General features: G+C 37.9%; 1 long non-coding RNA gene across 1 annotated transcript in view; it reads left to right on the top strand.

The window, feature by feature from the left end:
- LOC131409509 (uncharacterized) overlaps positions 1-18,980 on the top strand; it is a 161,359-nt gene that overhangs the window by 97,917 nt on the left and 44,462 nt on the right. The window lies entirely within an intron of this gene.

Here is an 18,980-nt window from a genome sequence, read left to right as displayed (position 1 = left end):
AGCTGGTCTCTCAGGTCTTTACATGTTACCAGTCCTGATTCATGGCCTCTTTCTTGCCATTTTCTTGACCTGAAATCTCTTCCTCTCACTCTGAAATGGCTGACTCCTTATGTTCTGGGATTTAGCTGGAATCTCACCTTCCCAGAGAGGCCTTCTAGGCATACCCCATCTTACATAGCAGTTCCTTATCCTTCTTTCTCAGACCACTCTTTTATATTGTTCTTTTATATGTTCTTTTATATGAAAGCAAATTTGAAACTATGTAACTTTTACTTTGTTTCCTTGTTTTATTAAACTTCATTAAACTACAGTATAAGGGCCATGAGGGCAAAATTTTGTCTACTTAATTCACTTCTATATACCCAATATCATTCCACGTTCATAACTTAGCTAAGTGCCCCAAAAAACATTTGTGAAATGAATAAATGCCTGATGACATCCTTTGTATGATGAGAAAAGTTCCCTGTGTTCATGAAGGCTCAGCCCCAGATCTTAAATGACACTGCCAGAGCAATAAACATTTCTTCTATTTCCTTCCCTCTTTGCTTAAATTTCCCAGAGACTCCTCATCCCACTCTTTCGCCCAGGCTCCTGTGGAGGCATGTGCTCTTCAAACATTTTAAGAGTTTCAAGTAATAATATATCTGGTGACTTAGCAATGACCCAGACACAAATTGTAACATCTCCCAAAAGCGTGTTGTGATCGTGGTTCAAATAAGTTTGTAAAGTACCTGTGGTTAGTTGTATCTGAAGTATTCCATGAGACTTTGGGCAGGGGTGTCTTTGTGAAGATTTTGGGGCTTGAGAAGGGAAGAGGGAAGAGAAGGGTCTATTTTAAACATAGAAACTTCCCAGGATTTGTCGACTCACATCTTCAAGTTGTATTTTTTATATGCTGTCTGTTTGAACCCTTCCAATGTCCCCTTCTATGAAAACAAGAGTTTGTTGATGACTATTGGATCAAGTTTGCAAGATTAAAGCGTGCATATCACCAGATTTCATATTACCAGTTTTAACTTCGAGCAATAAACACATTTAAGATTGTTCTGGTTATAAAAGTAATGTGTTCACTTTTACATATTTGGGCACTGCAAGTATGTAGAAGAGAATAAATAATCACCTATCATATCAGCTCCCACTTTACCTCTTGAGAGCATGAATCTTGTTCAGCATTCTGTCTCTAGCACTTAAGGAGGTGGGCACATGACAGGTGCACAATAAACATTGTTGAATAAATAACCTATGCCTTGTCCATGTCAACAATTTGATATACTGCTTGTTCTTTATGTATATAAATGTACATAATTAAGAGCAGTGGCCTGCCTAAGGTGTAGGCATAGGGGGTGGTACATTTGGTACATTGTCTGTAGAGAGTTCAATAATAGCAATAAAACCAACTAAAAGTGGGTCTGCTTTTCATTATCACCATGCTCGGGCAATTCTAAACAATGGCAGTGACAAAATAGTCCTCTCCCAGCCAGACCCGCTCCCACACCCTCACCTGGCACCCCAAAGGTAAAGAGCATACTGTATGCTAAATGTTATCCTGAGCATTTTAAGTAATACTTTATCATAAGCAGTTTCCAAATGAAAACTTATACAACTTCTGGTGAAAGCGCCTGGTGATATATGTCAATAACCTTGAAAATATTCCTGATTTTTGAATTTCTCTTCTGGGATTCTGCCTTAAAAGGAGCATGAATTGCACATGAAAAGTTATGGGAAATGATCTTCATCCCAGCATTATTTATAGCAAAAGTGTAGACATAGCTTAAATATTGAACACTGGAGAAATAAGCTACTTAATCATGGGTATAATCATAAGATAGACTATTATGAAGGAATTAAAATGGCATTTATGCAGGCTTTTTAAATGGTGCACAGAAAAGTCAATATTCTTTTTTTTGAAGGGGATCTGAATATGAAACATCTACTAACTGATCAGACGTAGGTGCACCCGAGAACACATAAAACGGAAAAAAGCAGAAAAAATGTGCAGTTTCACTGAGAAGAGCAATATTAGAATACTAGGAAAGTATGGATTCTTGCCAGAGAAACACTGTTTTCAATATTTTCAGTATTTCTGGGGACTAAACATGGGATCAGAAACCAAAACTTAAGATGCAATTGTTGTAAGTGTTGTATATAGAGAGTACAGTTATGGAAAAGTTTGAAGAAGGACTTATGAATAACAAGTGCACTTAGTCAGATGTGCAAAATTCTCAGTTCTCAGTCTCTGGATGGCCTGTGTGACTCTCCTCACAAAAGCTATGGCAATTTCAGTGCAAGGTGCCCGTTGCATTTCAGCTTTATGGATTGGTATTGCTTTTTCCTTTCTGGGAGCCAGAAGAGAGAGCCTCTTACTTGGCTAAAGTGAAGGCCGAGGTGAGGGCTGCTCATTCAGGACATGAATCAGCCAACCAAGAAGCTCTATCACTCTCAGTAGGTTTATATCAGCCTTATTAGCCAAGACACTCTGGTTTTCTATTAACACTATTGCTTTTTTTCTTATTGAGGTGCCTCGAATTTTTCTAATTATTTTTCAGTCTGACTTATCTTCATGACCCTTCAGCAAATTCCCTTAGTGTCAATTTTTTTTCCCAAAATTTCAGAAATGATCAAAATTGGTGATATTTTTTCACATTTGAAATATCAGCTTCAGATTTTTAACCACCATTAAAAAAAACTGTTGCTATTAGAAAAACAATCAAAGGATTAATGATCAAATATTGATTTAATACCTGTGTTGCAGTTTATGGGACAAAATAACTATGAAATATATTTTTCTGATTTCAAAAGAATTCTGAATGTTTGAGCTTGATTATTTGAAGTCCTACAGATTTTCCATTCTGAGGACCTTTCATGATTTATTTCTCTCTCTGTGTTTTTTTAAAAAATTTCCTGGTACTCCAAACTCTAAAATACAGAAAAGGAGTCTTTTTCACTTTCATATTTCACACTGCAGTGTGTTGCCTAGAACTTATTTATAAGTGAGTTAAAATAACACTGAACTATGACTAGGATAAAGTTTTAAGAACTTCTTTGTGTTATATAAATCTACTCTTTGAGAAGTTTTAGAGCAAGGAAAAAAACTTTGACACTTGGACTAGAAGAAAGTGAGGTTGAAGATCTCATGGCCAATTAAGTTGATATGTAAATTAGAACCTTGCTCTTAAAGGCACACTATTTTTTTGCTATCTTATCAAAACTCCTGAAATACTAGAAAGCTGGCAAAAGGGGAAAAAAAATCTCTTTTATTCTCAAATTCCTGTTTCTATAGTTAATATTTTTACTGTCTTTTATTGAGGATTGTAATGTCATCTTAAACTGATAGGTGGCTGAAAGGCATATTGTTCCATTATTTTAAAAATAAAGCAAAGCATACATTTAAAAAATCTTTTATATAAGGCTTTACACAAAAATATCACACAAGAGAGGCTGAAGAGTTAAATATAAGAGCGAGAGGCACGATCCAATTTATATACTACAGCCAGGGTATAAACAAATATGGGCATGTCATTTCCATGATTAAAATATTTCAGTGGTTCTCTACTATTTTAGCATGAATCAAGCCGGGAATATTCAACACGGTCGTGAGGCCCTGCATTACTCAGCCTCACCTGGCTTCACTCACATTAACCTCGGCTACTCTCCTTCTCCCTCTCTCTCACTTCCAGCAAGCCAGGTCTTCTTTCATATCCTACCTCCTACCCAAGGTTCACTGCAAACACAACTTGTTTTTCCTGGACCCCTGCACAGCCCCCCAGCAACCACCCATATGTATACATATACTTGTTCTTGTCTGGATCCCTAGGACCAGCTCTGCCTGAGATATGAACTCATAGCACCTTGTGCTGTTCCTTCAAGTCTGTGTTACAATTGTGAGTTAATCATTTTGTGAATACAGTTAAATGTCTGTCCTCTCCATGAGGATGTTAATTCTAGGAGCGTAGTGATTATATTTGGATCATTTTTCATCTGCAGTTTTAAATGCCAGACAAATAGTAAATGCTCATATGTAAAATGGAGAAAATTGTAGACTCTGTTACATAGGAGAGTTGTAGAGAAGTTAGACAATCTGTCTAAAGGACTTAGCATAGATTAGAACAAACAGACTTGTTTACCTGGAGTCCTGGTAAAACTTTATTTATTATTTATTATTATGATTTATTATTAAGTAAAGGCTTTAAATTTTTTTTTTTTTTGCTGAAGAAGATTCGCCATAAGCTAACATCCGTTGCCAGTCCTCCTCTTTTTTTTTTTTTTGTTTGAGGAAGATTAGCCCTGAGTGAACATCCATGCCAGTCTTCCTCTATTTTGTATGTGGGACACTGCCACGTCATGACTGGTGAGTGGAGTAGGTCTGCACCCGGGATCTGAAACTGTGAACCCAGGCCGCCAAAGCGAGCGCATGGAACTTTAACCACTCAGCCACGGGTCCGGGCCCAAGTTAAGGTATTTTGATAGAAAGGTGGGACATATCAATCAATCAATCAATCAATTGATCAATCAGTCTGAGCTTTATTGAATGTTGTTGGATGACCACCAATTGGAGGAGTACAGAGGAAGGGTCTTTTCCCATTCCCGATCTGAGGGCAGATATTAAGGGCTACTGCCTAAGTAGCTCCTTTTTTTCATGGAAAGTATGGTGTGATCGTTTTCCTCTTATTATGATACTCCCTATCATAACTGTATCTCACTAGCCTAATGAAATCTAAAAGATATTAATCATAATTTAACATTTGAGCACTTATGTTATGCCAGGCCCTATTCCAAGTTCATAAATGTATGAACTTATTTAATTCTCACAGTGATCCTATGAAACAGAATTATTATCATTCCTAACACTGAGACATAGAGAGGTTGCCCTGGTTACGCAGCTAATAAATGGTAGAGCTTGAATTTAGAAAGTGTAACTCTTCGTGACTCCTGCTTTTACCACTGCACTGTGCTGATGGCAACTCTGATGTTCATAGCACTGTTACATTTGTATTCCAACTGCCATTTGAGAGTTTTATTCTCTCTCTTTATCATGTACCTAGAGAAAAAGAAATGTTGAAATCAGTTGTCTGTCCCAATTTGACCAAAAGTGACCTCATTTTCCTAGATCTTTGCTCAATCAAGATCTCCTATCACCAAAACAAAACAAAACAAAAATGAGGGCCTATTAAGTTTAGCAAGACATCTATTTCAAAGATGTTCCACTAAATTCTCCAACACACTCACTTTCTAGTCTAGAATTGGGGAAAAAAGGTAGTGGTCCCACTGTGGAGGGAAAAAACTTTCTACTCACATGGAAAGCAAGGAGAGAACATCAGGGGAAGAAGAGAGAAGAGGTAAGAAAACATGTTTTAGAGGGACAGGGGGCAGTTAGAGGCAGCTGCAGAAGTAAGACACGGAGGGGAGAGAGCAGCTTTACAGACAGGGTACCCCATCTTTGGATAACTTCAAGGGGGAACAGTTAGGGAAGAGGTTGAGTATCAAGGGAGGGATCAGAACATTTAACTTATAATATTCTCTGTACTAAGTTGTAGAAAGATTTCAACCCTATGCTGTGTAAGAGTAAAAAGTTAAATTTTTCTTTAAAAAAAAATAATAACCTTGGTTAGAAGAGCTCATACCTTAACAATGTCAAATAATGGGGCAGTACCAAACTTTTATTTAAATTATTTATAAGTGATAAAATAACACTAATCAGAATATGAATTTTTAATGTTTGCTGTTGAATATTCTGTAAATCTCTGCATTATGTCTTTGATGACATAATCTGCTGAAAATGGAAAATTCCATATTATCCTGATATTATTACTCAGTTACTTCTCTGTAATTGCTCTTTTTATTCAGATAATCTTAGTCACCAAGGATGTATCCATTATTTTTGTGGAGCTTTATTTTTTAAGATAGCGAGAAATTGATGAACCATACCTAATTAAATTTAAGCAAATTATTAAGAAAAAGTTGAAGAGAAATTGCATTAATAAGTGGCTTTTCATTGTTTCATTATTAAATTAATTCAGATTGTCATCTAGCTGACAAATTTTTCCAGACATATATATGATAAAAGTGTAGGATGCTGCTAGAATATATTCTTTTCAGGCTGTGAATAATGCTAACCAGGATCCTAAAACAGGAAATAAAGGCAACACTTAAAATGCACAGAGCAGCATTAAAATTCAATTCAGATGTAATCCACTACAGCACTATGTGTTGGCCTATAAAAGCTTCACGCAAATATAGCTTTATAGATTCAAGGAAGAGTTGTTAGTTTTAACTGCATTTTAACAGCTAGACCACGTAAAATCTGCGGTCTTTGGCTATAGAAAATGATCTAGTCTCAAAATGACTAATCTGTTAAATTCAGTAATTATTTATTCAGTACCTACTGTTGGAGCAACATATACACACGCAACATGCAAATGTTGGATTGCCTTGCACTGAACTCTTTCTCGTGTGTAATGAATTTATCTAAGGAGAAAATGAGAAATTAGGGGAAGAGAAAGGGAGCAATTTGAATGTCATAGAGAGTCAAAGAAGAATCTCAAACCATTCTAATTTTATGCATTTTACTCATTGGTGGGAACTGCTGTACTTCTTGAAGTCTAGCAATTTTATAAATCTAAAGAGCCCTAATGTTGAAACAACATACTATTAACAACACAAAAAGGACGTCAAATGAAGTGTTATCAAAAACTGTTCCGACATCTGGTGTTCATTTCATAAGTGGAGGAAAACAAAACCGAAGCATAAATTGGACCATGATTCCTGGCACAGATAAGCAAAGGCATATATTTAGACTTTGGATATTACTATGAAGATGCTCTCTTATAATTCACTTGTGAGTTTTTCACAGATAAAAAAATATTTCACTTCAGGGTACCTGGTTTAATATGAGAGACCTTTTTGCTCATCAATGCCCCTGCTCACTTTTCAGGTATTTGTTATTCCAACTGCATTAGACTTGCTGAAACGTCACTGTGCTGTGTAACTTGTGATTGGCAAAATGTAGATGGATAGCACAGATCCCAGAAATGAGCTTGAAACGGTATATTAACTTTTGAAATACAGAGATAGTTTCTAAATCAATGGCCTCAAACCATGGCTGTGTCACCTGTAGAGCTTCTGAAACTAGAGATGCGCTGGCCCCTCCCCAGACCTAATGAATCAAAATCTCTAGGTGGGACCACAGCATCTAATTAGTTGTCGTTGATAATCTTCTTAGGTGAATCTCACTCACAGCTAAGGTTGCAAACCACTGGTCTAAATAATTGACAGTTGTACAGAACTTTATTAAGCACGTCACAATTTTGAATCTCATTTAATCTGATGTGATAGGTATCATTCCTATTTTATAGACAAAGAACTCAAGACTTCAGAGAGGTTAAGTGATTGTATATCCTGTTAGGAACCTAGCTTTAAATCTAGACTTCTGATGCAAAATCACTGTTCTTTTTTTTTTTTTTTCTGCTGTAATGTGCATACAGAAAAATGGCCATGTCATTAATGTACAGCCAAGAGAATTTTCCCAAACTGAATGCATCCATGTAACCAGCACCACAAATGCCCTGCTCTGGTGCCCCCTCCGGTCACTAACTGCCCTCCTGAGAGCAATCACTATCCTGACCTCTGACAACATTGCTTAGATTCACCTGTTTTTTGTACTTAAATAAATAGAATCACCCAGTGTGAACTCTTTTGTTCTTTCGATGATCATTACATCTGTGAGATTCATCCATGTTTTGTGCAGCAATAATTAATTTACCCTCATGGCTTATAATGTTTTCTTGAATATACACTTATTTTATCCATTCTAGTACGTGTGGAAATTTCGATAGTTCCAGTTTTTACTTATTGCCAACAGCACTTTCTCAGCATTCTAGTACACCTCTTTGGTGAACATGTATATATTTCTATTGGGTGTATACCTAAGTAAATTCTGAGCTTTTTAAATTGTAATTTTTAAGTTGTAAGTTGGCAGGAATCACCTCTAGCCTTTCCCTTCCAAACCTTTCTCTTTATTTATTTATTATAATTCTTACCACCACTCATGACTTCATTAATCAAAACCTCTCTGAAAAAGGAAAAGGCAAATTAATTTACTCTAAGGTATACCATGGGTAGTAATCCCTAATTTATTTCAAAGGATAGTACCTTGATTTAAAGGGACAACTTTCTGATTGAGGAATTTCAGGGCATAAGAGAATTATTGGCAGAGATAAGCAAATGGTTTTCTCTCATTTTGATATAGAATTTTGTTTTAAGTTCTTTTGGACAAAATGTTATAAGGAAACACAAAATGATTGACTAATTAATTGGCTACTCCCTGAGTAACCATTGTTTGACTGTGTGTACTAGATGGGTTTACTAACCCCGCTGGGTCCCGGCCCCATTCTACCAAATAACACTGGTCAGAGTATGTCAACCTATTCAGAGAGTGTGTGTTCATACAACCTCAGCTTATATATCATCAGTGTCCATCCTTCAGGTGTTTGATTGCCCCTGAGTCCTTTCCTCTGGATGGATCCTAAGGACGTTGTGGACCTTTCCTATGGACTTATCTCTCAAGGACCCTAGATCCTTAGCTTTAAGGTTCACTGATGTCGCTAAGTCATATTAAATATTTCCTGGTGTCTTTATCCAAGGAATAAGGAGGGAAGTAAGATTGGTTAATGGCAAATGCATGGGTTTCCCAATAGAAAAGATAGTTACTTTTCCAGGCCTCAGTTTTCTCAAGTATAAAATTGGTATAATAACATTTCCATTAGAATAAATAATATAATAGATATTATGAACCTAATACAATTATCTAGTGCTGAATAAATGGTATCATTAATAGCTGCTAAATGTCAGGGACTATGTCTTATTCATCCCTATAATAGTATCTGGTAGGAAGGCGCTTGTAAATTTTTAAGAGAACTTGTGATTTACCTGAGTCCTGCTGGCTGGTGGATAACATTCTTATGAAAGAGGAAGCTGCCTTTTTTCTTTGGTCCCTTTGCCCTTCTGGATGAATACTGAATCACTAACAAAAGTATAAAATTGGTCTTTCAGCTCTCCAAATTTGTTCCCCATAGGGAGAACATTCCCAGGTGACAACATCGTATCTAGGAGACTCAGGTATGGTTAAGCTATATTTACATGAGAGTCAGAGCATATTTTAGGAGTGCAGAAAGGATTATGTTGAGGATATACTCATTAAGGAGCCTAAATTATTTGAATTCAACTTTGTCCAAATCCTCAGGTCTATCTATGGTCAAGCATGTTAATAAAACTAGCTGAACTATTTTAATTGCTTTTGAAGGGGCTTTTCACCTCCTAGTCTAGGCTTCAGTGTTAGCTATTGATTTGCCTCTGAATGTTATAAATTGTCATATACAGCAAATGGATACAGGCCTTCATTTAGGAAGTGATCATCAACAGACATTCACTGTGCTTCTACAACAATGAATATGTATACCACCAGCAATACCATTAACAATTCTGCCACCAAAGGTACTAACAATTCTATCATGAATACTGCTACCAATTGCACACAAATACCACCAAAAATTCCAGTACCACCAGCAATTCCACCACTTATACCACCAGTAATTTCATCACCTATACCATCAACAATTCCAAAACCAATATTCAGAATGACACTAAGGGTCAACAAAGATGCTAGGCTCTGGGAGCCCACGTGAACAAAACACAGTCCATGACTTTACTGAGTACATATGTTAGTGGAGGAAATATGTCTGCAAGTAGGCATTGTTCAATCCTGCCTGGCCTGTGTGGCCCCACACTTCCTTTATCTTGAGACACCCTGGTGCTCTGCCTCTCACACGTTTTTCTCCAGCTACACTAGCTTGTTCTAAGTACCAGGTTTCTTCCTACTTAAAGATATTTGCATATGTTGAATTCTCTGCCTGAGTAGTTTCGTCTCTGATCTTCACTTACCAAGAGAAACCTTCTGTGGCCTGCTCTCTACATTGGGATAAGAGGGATAATAGTTCTTACCTTGCATGGTTGATTAGCTTTTCAGGTAAATGAGTGTTGAGTACCTAGCACAATTCTTGCAGGTAGCTATTATTATTCATAGTAAGAGTGAAACTGGACAGGTGATTCATATGACTGGAAATAGACTAGAGGGACCCATAAGAGAGACAGAAGTTTCAGGTCAGAGATTGGGAGGCAAAGCCTAGAGCAGTTATATGAGCCACAGAGAGGGAAGCTCTAGGCCAGTTTCTGAGGCTGAAACAGAAGCCCTTTAGAAGGTGCTGGACAGTTAGTTATAATAGTATGGTTAGTGCAATGGAACACAGCATAGAAAACATGAAATTGCCAAAGGGGAGGGTATGTAATTAACTACTTCTGGCATGATTGTACTTCAGGGTGAAAACACTTATTGATGAGAACGGCTCTCAATCACCAGTATGTATCATGGCCCTTTCAGAAAGTCTCATGTATCTTTCTAATTTCCTTTTCTCTCCTTCTCCTCCTTGCACTCACAAAACTTTGGGTGCAAAGTTATTATGGAAATATGAAAGTTTTCACTCATCTTTATTGCAAACTAGTTCCTATGAGCCTCAGTAAGGGGAGTAAGTATTTCGTCAACAGTTCTATTTTTTTGTTGTTTTGTTGAAAGATAAAAATGATCCAACACACTTTGCATAAAATTTCACAGAGAATATTCCTAAGCAATTATTTTGGCCCACACTAGTTTCTTCTCTCTTTTCTTTAACTTATTCTGTGTGTGAGTCAGAGTGTTAAACTTGTCTTCGATTTATCCTTATTCAGAGTTGGTTTAGCGTAGTGGGCTTAAGAGCAAAGATTGTGGATCCAGACCATTTGGATATGAATCCCAGCTCTAGGACTTATTATCTATGAGAACTTGAGGAAGTCACTTAACCTCTCTCTGCCTTAGTTTTAATTATTTAATTATTATCACTCAGTAGAGAGGTGATAATAGTCACACCTAATAGTACATAAGCCATAGAATTGTTATGGCAATAAAATGAAGTAATGAGTGCTAATCAGTTAGAACATTACCTGGCACATAGTTAAGTGCTATATAAATATGAACTGTCAAGACTGAACAACTAATAACAAAACACGAGATAGGGAGTTTTAACAGTTTTTTGTAATTATCCAAAGCTTACATTTGAAAGTCAAAAAGTAATTGCAAAGACTCTTCTGTAAAAGCTCAGCAAATATTTCACAAAATCAACTGGCTTCAATCATCAGCAATGTTTTCTTTATGGGTTAGAGTATATCAAAGGTGGTTACAATCTCTCTTATGCTTTTCTGTTATATAACCTCATCTATGATAATAACTGTGTTAGTTAAGGAAATCATTATTCAAAGAGCTGAATCATCTACATGCAAATGAATTGAGCATAATTTCCTTAAGCATGGTAATCACTAAAGAGAGAATATTCATTTTCTTTCCTAAGTCTGTGTGTCTGAAACAGTTTAGCAAAGTAAATGGGAGGAGGGGGCAATTCACCATTTAAACTATCTTTGTGGCATCTTTGTAAAGGAAAATTCTCTGTCTCCAGGCAATTATCATCTACCCTTAAAAACAGCATTTCTCATGTATTTTGTCTCTAGAGTCTGTATTTTTACACAGGAAAGTCAGTTTTCTCTCTCTCTTTTTTGGCTGAGGAAGATTAGCCCTGAGCTAACATCTGTGCCAATCTTCCTCTATTTTGTGTGTGGGTCGCCACCACAGCATGGCTGCCAACGAGTGGTGTAGGTCTGCACCCAGGAATCGAACTCAGGCCACCAAAGCAGAGCACACTGAGCTTAACCACTAGGCCACGGGGCTGGCCTTTTTTGTCTTTTTTAAAAAATATTTTACTTTGGGTTTGTCCTGAAGCTGACAATTATGTCAACAGCTTGCTACTTGGGCATTTTTGATTAAGACCAGAGCTTTCAGTATGTTTTCCTGACTGTGTGACTTCATCCAGTCTTTTCAGTGGTTTTCAAATTTTTTTGATTGTGCGTCTCTAAGCCATAATCATTTGAGCACTCATACCCTGTAAAGCAAAAGCACTTATTATACATATATCTACTTTCTTAATATAATGATCATTGTAAATATGAAAAAAATGAAAAATAAAAAGGATAAGAGGAAATAGCTGGTTATAATATTTCTTTTTATTTCCTAATTGATTGCCACAGGTATTGGATGCATTTACCTCACTTTGAATGTCACTGATCTTTTGATAAGTCCTTACAGACATTTGGAGTTAGTAGCTGTCACATCTCCTCATAAAATACAAAAACTATGACAAAACCACGATAAAACTTTTCAGTGTGGAAAACCTTTGCCTTCACAGATTTGGGATTCACAGTTTTGATCTAAGCTCTAGCTAGATCCTGTCTCCTCCCCCACCAGGAGTTGGTTATCTCCCTTTGACTGGCAGAACACCCAGAGCTTACGCCCTTAATGAGAATATGTTAGGAATAAGTGTTGAAGAGGAACATTAAATGTATTTTAGTAACTAACTGAGAAGTCTTCCGTGACGTAATTAGAGAAATTGAAGCACCTTTGGAAAATAAGCTTGTCGAGAAGATGGGGTGTTGTGTGAAAATGTCTGTGTTGTGAACAAACAATTTCTGAAGATTTGCTTTCGCTTTGTTTTCTGACATCTTCAGAGCTTAACTTCAGTCTAATGAGTTGGAAGATTATACTGTATACCTCAATGTGCAACAGCTTTTCCCAGTCATGGTTACCAGGTTCTCAATGTTAAACCTGAAAAATCATAATATATTATTGTGGAACTTCCAAACTGTTTATGAAAACACTGTTCATAAAGCTGCCTGAACCTTACTCATTCCTAAACAATACAGAATTATGTGTACTTAAAAACTGCTTACTTATGTAGCAGTAACAAAAATAAGAGTCCACTGGCCTCATGCACATGAGAAAGGGATTCTAGATTATTGTGAAAGTGAGTAATGATAAATGAAAACTGCAGGCATATTAGGAGGCACAAATTGATGGATCTGCCTGGTAAGATGCAATGTCTGTCCTTAGAATTTCAGTGCTAATGTTCCCATCTTCCTGGTACTCAGGACAAAGAGGCATGTTTTATGCAGATCGTCAGGATGCCCATTAGGAGTATACGGAGGCAGGCATATTTAAAACGTAATATTTTTAGTACTTTGCACAAACTAGCAATCTTTTTTTATTGGAAGGAAATGTTTCCTCCCCCTTAATTATTCCGTTTGAATATCCAGTCCTGACATTTAAAGCAAAGCACGTTCAAATTTCCTTTGAGATTTAAAGTTTGTGCTAAATTAGGGCTGTTTGGTGGGAAGTGAGTTTTGCATTTGTTAGGGAGATTTGGTTATAAAAGTTTGATTGACTTCAGACTCTTAAAGTAGGTGACTAGAACCAGCGGCAAGAAAATGAGAAATAGAAGTTGGTGGGAAGGTGATTCATTGCTCCTTCCTGTAGTTCTTAGGCTGAAGGACAAAGAGTTGTGGATCAGGGGTCAAGAAATGAAGCTGTGGCTGTTTCTTTTAGGGTTTTGTAATGACAATGAAGCAGACTGCTAAGCATTTACTAAATATGGTATCTATCTTTTTCATGAGAGTTTCTTCATGGAGAGAATGGTGCTCAGTTCTACACAATGCAGTGGCTTCTTTTCTTGCAGACAACAATAGCTGCTCAATAAATGAATAGTGAATGGAATTAGGGGAGACTTTTATAAAATAAGATTGATTGTTCCAAATATTTCTTCCTTCTTCCCCTGGTTACCTTTCTTCTCTCTTCGTTTTATATCTATTTATCAAACTCAAGTTACGTGCCAGAAATTGTATAACGTGCTGGGGATGCGATACTGAACAACACAAAATTGTGCTTCCTCTCATGAAGCTTAAATTCTAATGGGAAGGGCCAGCCCGGTGGCTTAGCGGTTAAGCGCGTGCGCTCCGCTGCTGGCGGCCCGGGGTTGGGATCCCGGGCTCACACCGACGCACCGCTTCTCCGGCCATGCTGGGGCCGCGTCCCACATACAGCAACGAGAAGCATGTGCAATTATGACATACAGCTATCTGCTGGGGCTTTGAGGGGGAAAAAAAAAAAAAGGAGGAGGATTGTCAATAGATGTTAGCTCAGAGCCGGTCTTCCTCAGCAAAAAGAGGAGGATTAGCACGGATGTTAGCTCAGGGCTGATCTTCCTCACAAAAAAAAAAAAAATTCTAATGGGAAAAATGGAATAGAAGACAGCTAACAGATTAAATAATTACAAATTGTGACAAGTGCCACGAAGGACCAAATCAAGAGCTAAGTTAGAAAATAACAGACTGGTAGGGAGGCCATAGTGCTGAGGTCAGCAGAACATCTCTGAGATGGATACCTGAGCTATGGGCCAGAGCCAGTAGCCTTTGAAGACTTGGTGGAAGAGAGCGTTCAAGGAAGAGAGAATAGCAGTGGCTATGGTGGTGACATCTCCCTTCAGAATCTGGAAGAGAGGTTGTATGGCTAGAAAGTAGTGAGGAAGGGGACGGTAGTATTTCTTTTCTTCTGGTTGTCCCTAGAAACAAATTTGGAAAATAGTGGTTTAAGCTCTTCTCATTTGTCACCCACTTTAGCTCCCCTGCTGGGTGTCTTTCTGACTAGGCCGTCAAGATGTTACTATCCACTCTTGCTACCAAACCAACCCAGTGCCTACGTCTGCCATGTACTTGTGTAAGCACTTATTCAATCAGTCAACAGTTGTTTTTCTAGGACTTGTGATGGCCTGGTATGTTTTAGGCACTAGGGAAACAGCAGACAAGGGGTTACACAAGGTCTGGGTTGGAGGAAGGGTGGAGAGGGCAGATGATAAAGAAGCAAAGAGTGAATGAATGGAAGTGCCATGTAAAGAATTAAAACAGAGTAATATGATAGAGGATTCGAGAGGAAGTCTCCCTAAAGTGGTGACATACAAGCCAAGATCTGAACGAAATGAGGAAAAGCACTGTGAATGATATCTCAAAGTGATACTGAATGATATTTCAAAGTGAGAAGAGCCTGGCAGAAGTCAAGGCCCTGAAGTACACTCCCCCTTGAATTAGTTCCAGAGTAGCCCTGCAGTCATTCTGACTGTGGATCGTTTTCTCACATGCTATTCACTGTGAGGGAGGCAATATAGAAAGCCTCGGAAATTCAAGACTTGCTAATAATGACAATGATATAATTTATTAAGCATACATTATATGCCGAATATTAGGCTGGGCACATGTACATGAATTACTTAATGCTCACAACCCTACAAAGTGGGTGTTATCTTTATCTCCATGTACAAAAGAGGACATGTAGTCTTAGAGAGGGAAAGTAACCTGAGGTCATAGAGCTGGGGAGTGCAAAGTGCTTGATTCAAGCCCAGGGAAGCAGGCCTCAAACCCAGCTCACGGGCAGCTGGACGGTATACTGCTTTCCTCGGAAGTGTTTCCATTACATTTAAAGCTTATGCACGTTTTGTTATCTAGAAGGATGGAAGATATATATTTTTGTATGAGGCTTCAAAATACAGCCTTGCCTCTAGGTTCAAAATGTAAACCATTTGTACTTTTGGTGTTGGTTAGTGTGGTAGTTATGCTGCTTGCTCTTAAATTCCATTTGGATATGTGAAGAAAGTATTACAGAGACAATAATTAATATTTGAGAAGGGAGGTAAATTTGTCAAGATATGTGTTTCATAAAATTCCGGATCACGTAAGGAAGTGATAGAACCCACTGTTGTTTCTTTGTTGAATCTGAAAGAAGAGAAAGGAATTGTCCTCCCTCCCTTCTCTCCTTGCCTCCCTCCCTCTCCACCTCCTCCTTCCCTTCCTATTTGCCTGTTCAAAATAGCAAAAATTCAGAGACTCAGATGGTCATTCCATTGGGGAATTATTAAAAAATAAATCATATTTCTTCCCTTCTGAGTTTTCGAAAGGTAATGGGCCAGACTTGGGGAACTCATGTACCACTGCCCTTGGGCATTTACTGTGGGGCTGGGAAACATGGGTGCTCCCCTCTAGCAAGAGCAGCCCCAGCTGTACTTTTTCTCTGGCAGTGCTCCCCGCAAGGCTAAGGGGCATTGTAGCATTCAGAAATGAGCGGCCCTCTGAGTACAACCTTTCAGCATCTGCTGTTCACCATCGCTTTCTTTTGAAAATGGAGTATTATGTTGCACAGTAGCTTGTCCTCAAGAACTGGCCAGCATGATATCAGCAAATGAAAGCGAGGGATGCTTTATTTGTGCTTAGGAAAAAATGTCTGTTATTGCTATGGGTCTTATTGTCATCCTAAAATATATCTTCCTACGTCTCCCACGGATAGGCTACATCCTTTCGTGCCATAAATAGCAAATAGAATGAGGGGCTCTCAGCTTGGCAGAGGCCTACAAATCAAGGTTGGTCTATCATTCATCCCAAGTTTGAGTTCCTTCTACTATATTCCCAGCAAGTGGTGATGTGACCCCCCCCCTTGGATATCTCTAACAGTGGAAACATTTAATTCCTGTGTAGCTTATTCCAAACCAAGGTGTCTCCATTTAGCCCTTCATTTGATTACCCATCTGTTCTCCCTTCACTTCATTCACTGATCAGTCAGTTGGAAGGTTATTTAATCAATCAGGTATTGAGCACTTACTGTGTGTCAGGAATTTTGTTAGCCAGGGATGCAAAGATAAAAGCACTATGAAAAGATCTGTGTCCTATTTTCAATAAACTTAGAGTCCAAAAGAAGATACAATGTGTGGACAGTCAATGGCACTGTAGAACGGCAATTGCTGTGATGAAAATCTGCACCAAGTTACATAGGATCATTTATCTGCTACAGTAGTGGTCAGAAAAACGTTAAGTCCTTTGCTTTTGGATCGAATAGAGCACAAGAACAATGGTCCATCACACTTGGCTTCGTGTATCTAGGGCTTTTAAAAAATTCTTTCCTTTGTCGATCTAGTCTAACTCCCCTCACCTTTACAAATGCTTTATAGTTTTCTCTTTTCTTACTTTTATAGAGCTTATTTGCCTCTCTTTGATGCCCACATATTGGTCCTAAAATGTTACTCTTTAGGCCTAGATAGAATAGAAGATAAGGTCTATGATGGGTCTATTTTCCTTTTATTTCAAGTTTCTAAATAACTAAAATGAATTTAAATGAATTTAAGGCAAAAAAATCAAGTACTAATAAGTTTTGTTAGGCAACTTAATACTCATTTTTACTGTATCAGCAAGGTGTAGCACCTCAGAAGCTTACGTGCATCCTGGTTATTCCTGAGGCCTTTATTCAGGAAAACCTCTCACCAATGAGGTTTCTCATTCCATTTTTGCCCATGAGTTGTTCTCCATGCATTTAAATAAAAGTTAAAGCTTTCCAAAGTCCATGCTAGTTCAAATTCCCTCCGCTCTTTTCCTACAGAAGTCAGGCACTCAGTGATTTGAAAGGGGCAGCTCTAGGCTGCCTTTTGGCACAATCTCTCAGTTTCTATTTTAATCCTGCCTACATGCTTCTCTTTTTTCCTCCACAGTCTTTTCCTGTGTGTCTTCACATCTTGATTCCAAACGCTCCCCTCCACCCCTTCTCGTTGAAGTGCATACCCCTTACCTTCTAAATCTGCCTCTGAAACATTAAAGACCAAATAAGACTCAAGACATTAAATTGGCAAAATTCTTCATGTTTTTTGTAAAACCACTCCTTTCACTGTCTTCTGCTCCTTTGTGTCCTTTTGACTGGCTACTCAAGCCGTGCCCTCCAGATCAGAACGCTGTGTGACATTAGGCAAATTAATTACTCTCTCTGAGCCTCAGTTTTCTCATCCACAGTGATGAGACCATAATACCCACTTTATGGGGCAGTTGAGCATTAAATAAACCAGTGTTGTTTAAATACTTGGCGCAGTGCTTCCCTTCTTATGTACCTCACCCCTTGATGTCTATTAATTCTACCATAATTTTGAAAAGAGAAGGCAACATCTCAGGTATGTACTATACTTAACAGCACTCACTATCACATGAACAAGGACACTTAACTATAAACAGTAGATACAATTTCTACTTAATAAATGCTAGTATATTGGTGGCTTCAGATCTGTGTCAATGGGAATCAGCATAGAGCCTTTTCGTTAGTGCTCAAACATGTAGAGAGGGCTTCTTCCATGCTTCGTATGTTCATGGGATATGGATTTGTAACAGAGGAAATGCCCGGTTCTGAGGTCTATATGAGCATCTGCTATTGTTTGTTTTACACGAAACAACAGAAAAATATTTAGTCAAGTTTGGACCAAGGCAATTTAGCCCACTTCAAGGTTTTGAAGTTGAATGATGATGTTTTCTGGAAACTATCATTAGCAGTGAACTACCTGAAACTCGCCTAAAAATATGTGTAGAAAACTATAGGTATGTAAATGAGCTTAAATTTTTACTTCTGTTCAGGAAGCTTGCACAAACCCAGATATTGAGCTCCTTCTGAACTCCACTTATTACACATTGATCTGATGATTTAATACTACTTCTAGCAGCAGAGCCATTAGATCAGGTCAGAAGCCCTTGCAAACCCAAGGATAGTCATATCCTTGTTATAGTTATAATAGGATATTTTCTTGAATGAATTTCAGATTAATGTTTTAAATCCTCATTATTATTTTATTAATTAAAAATAGTATTCACTGTTTTTGCTTGAGGTGCAATTTCCCTTTCATTGCCTTAATATTCAGCTTCTGAACCTTACTATAATTAAACATATTAATACTAGAAAAAGAATAGTTGGCTGCTCTATATTGACCCAATTATGGCAGCACTTTTATTCTTTTGCATTATTTTGATATACAGTCATGCGTCGCTTAACGAGGGGGTTATGTTCTGAGAAACGTGTCGTTAGGCAATTTCGTTGTTGTGTGAACATCACAGAGTGTACTTACACAAACCTAGATGGTATAGCCTACTGCACACCTAGGCTATATTGTACTAATCTTATGGGACTACCATCATATATGCAGTCTGTCATTGACCTAAACGTCATT

The sequence above is a fragment of the Diceros bicornis genome, chromosome 8, assembly GCF_020826845.1.
Source record: "Diceros bicornis minor isolate mBicDic1 chromosome 8, mDicBic1.mat.cur, whole genome shotgun sequence".
Taxonomy (NCBI): domain Eukaryota; kingdom Metazoa; phylum Chordata; class Mammalia; order Perissodactyla; family Rhinocerotidae; genus Diceros; species Diceros bicornis.
Note: the sequence above shows the minus strand (reverse complement) of the source record. Positions and strands in the feature narration are given on the sequence as shown.